Source organism: Rhipicephalus microplus, chromosome 1 (genome assembly GCF_043290135.1).
Source record: "Rhipicephalus microplus isolate Deutch F79 chromosome 1, USDA_Rmic, whole genome shotgun sequence".
Taxonomy (NCBI): Eukaryota; Metazoa; Arthropoda; class Arachnida; order Ixodida; family Ixodidae; genus Rhipicephalus; species Rhipicephalus microplus.
In genome coordinates, this window is record NC_134700.1 from 111,185,508 (window position 1) to 111,188,508 (window position 3,001).

Here is a 3,001-nt window from a genome sequence, read left to right on the forward strand (position 1 = left end):
CAGCTCATTGTATTAGGTTTCTCCCATTCAAAGAGAATTTGACTGATAATACTCCTTATGACCTATTTATGTTGTTCGGACTTTATTACCGTGAAATGTATATCATGAAATTCATGACATACATATCATGATTTTCATGTTATGACTAGTCAAATATGTTTTTCTTGCAGTCGTGTTATGCCATAGCGAGTTTGGTTTCGATACCATTATCGAAACGGCCAGGAGAAATCAAAGTCGAAGGTGGCTAGATAGATAGATATATAGATAGATAGATAGGTAGATAGATAGATAGTAGATAAATAGATAGATAGATAGATAGATAGATGCGCTCAAAGTCACTGAAGTTTGATAAGAAATGCTTCCCATTTAAAAACACCATTTCTACTCAAGCAGATATGCACGAAATACCAATATTGTTGCACGACAAGCTGTCGGCCTGCTAGCTCAGTTGGTTAGAGCGTTGTTCTAATAAGGCGAAGGTCGTAGGTTCGATCTCTGCGCAGGCCAAATTTTAATATTGGCGAGGGCATGTTCGAACAGTTACAAAAATGTCTGCTCGAAAGTTACCGTTGGGGAATTTTTCAAAGCAGGACGAACAAGTTTAAGGCGTCGGACTGAGTGGTATATATACGCCTGTTTATTACACAGCTGCCTATACCCTATATTGTTCTTATTATAAAATTTTCTCGGTTGCTGTGCATTTACAAATGCAGTGAGGTAAGCCCCATACTTGATTTCATGTAAAAATGCCGTGTTACGGAAAGAGACGAAGTGTAATCATCATACCAGCAACTGCATGTTTTTGAAAAGGATAATTGATTGTTTGATATGTGGGGTTTAACGTCCCAAAACCACCATATGATTATGAGAGATGCCGTAGTGAAAGGCTTCCAAAATTTCGAGCACGTCTGGTTCTTTAACGCGCACCGATATCTGAGCACACGAGCCTACAACATTTCCGCCTATATCAGAAGAGCAGGTGCCGCAGCCGGGATTTAATCCCGTTACTTGCGGGTCAAGAGCCGAGTACCTTAGCCACTAGACCATCGCGGCAGGGAAACATTTGAAGAGGAGAGGACTACATGGAACGTATGGTATTGGCTCGCAATGGCATGTGAGTGTTCTTCAGATTACTGAATATTGGGGATAAAACATCAGACCTGCGATTCCTTTCGTTAATCCATATTTTCCGTCCGAGCAAAAGTTGAGACAGCTTGTTGTGAAAGGGTTTGTGTGCTTGGCTTGGAGGTCGGTGCTGCCAAGCAGAACAGCTTCCCAGTTCTCTCGGTTGTGGTGTGCCCGTGTGCTCAGATTTGGGTGCACGTTAAGGAACCATAGGTGGTCGCAATATCTGGAGCACTCCACTACGGCGTATCTCGTAATCGTATGGTGGTTTTAGGACGTTAAACTTTACATATCAATCATATCAATCGGGTGGTGGTGGGGTGGGTAGATAAGATTGGGGACGCATGACAACACCATGTGATAGGTGTAAGAAGAGTCCTCCGCAAAGTTTGGGCACGCGCTATAGACAAAGCCGAGTCAAAATGCTGTGGTTTTGCCAGGCGCAGTGCAGTATTGGTGAAGAGGTGGAGAAGCTAGTGATCCTTTGCCCTTGTGTGGCCTTTTCAGAGGGCTCCCCCACACTGTGCGGGTGGGGTGGGGGGGGTGGGGTTGGAAGCTATAGGAGGATTAAATAGAGGTTATGTTTCTAAAAGTTTTGAGAGGATTTAAATAGGGTTCCAGAGCAGGCTGTGGATTAGATGAAGCCCAGTGAGAAAGCGCGCATGCAGCGGCGTCGGCTGTCTTGTTTTCCGCAAGACCCCCATGTGTCTAAGCCTAGACGATGGTACTGCTGGTCGGATACCCCGTGTACTCACAACCATAGAAGATTTCGAATGCACGGCAGGGAACCCTTGCTGAATAGCGCGGCAGATGCTCTTGGAGTTAGTGATAAGAATCCGGGACTCAAGATCTGCGTCGGCCACTGCAATGGAGCTGGAAGAGTTGATCCAACTCCGCATTTTTGGAACCTGCATAAGAGTATGCCTGGCCATGGGGATACTGATGCATGCTCGAATATTTTTCGTGGGCTGAGTGAGCCAGTCTAGACGCGTTTCTATTAAAATTGTAGGTAACCCTTTGAAGGCGCTTTTGTGTCTCGATACGTGTTTGTACCATTTGTACCGGATCAATAATGGCGGGGAAGAGGCACGACTTACTGCGACTCGATATTTCCCGAGCTGCCTGGTTGCATCGATTCACCCAATTGAAGTCGTTGTGTGTGGTTGCGTACTCAGCCGCCTGTCGGGGGATCTGCACGATGCTAATTTTGAGTGACCGATCATATTTTTGACGCCGCGAGCGGCGGACTAGGCTGTTTGCGTGTCTCCCAGATGTCAGAGCTGGGCCGTATCAAATATACATGTATCTGAGATACTGTCTTAGGTACTCCTAGGGTACCTTGTATCAGTATCGCGATACGTCTCGTAAGACAAGTATCTGCATCTGTATTTCCGTTACATTCAACATTGTATTGTGTATCTTATGATAGAGAAATACTGTGGTGACAACGCTATTATACCATGCGAAATATTCATTGCTGACTGAAGAACTTCGCTGCACAAACTGGCACTAATGCCAATAATATATCTGAATAAAACTAAAAGCAGTAACATTTTATCTTTTCTTTCGACTGAACCAGTCCCGGCAGGGGATGAGGTGTGCGCGTCCTTTCAGGGGAAGCACAGCAACACGACAGAGCTCACGAAGTCTCGACAGAAACTGCGTTCATGTGCTTGTGAACGTGTCTTTTGTCTTAGAGATGTCTTAGCTCTTTAGAAGTGCAAAATCCCCGACACTCACCCTTGCAGGCGCCTTGTACCATGATGCGTGCGTCAATGATCGCACAAAATATGCTGCGAGTTTCCAGCGTTGAACTCTTGCACCACCGTTGTTGTTGCCGTATCCAGTAGAGAGAGAGAGAGATAAATAGAGTGGA

The 3,001-nt window shown here is 45.3% G+C and overlaps 1 non-coding gene across 1 annotated transcript; it reads left to right on the forward strand.

Moving 5' to 3' along the window:
• The first annotated feature begins 433 nt into the window (after positions 1–433).
• TRNAI-AAU (transfer RNA isoleucine (anticodon AAU)) lies at positions 434–507 on the forward strand. The gene has a single exon. It is a non-coding gene; the product is annotated as a tRNA-Ile (tRNA).
• Positions 508–3,001: the final 2,494 nt, after the last annotated feature.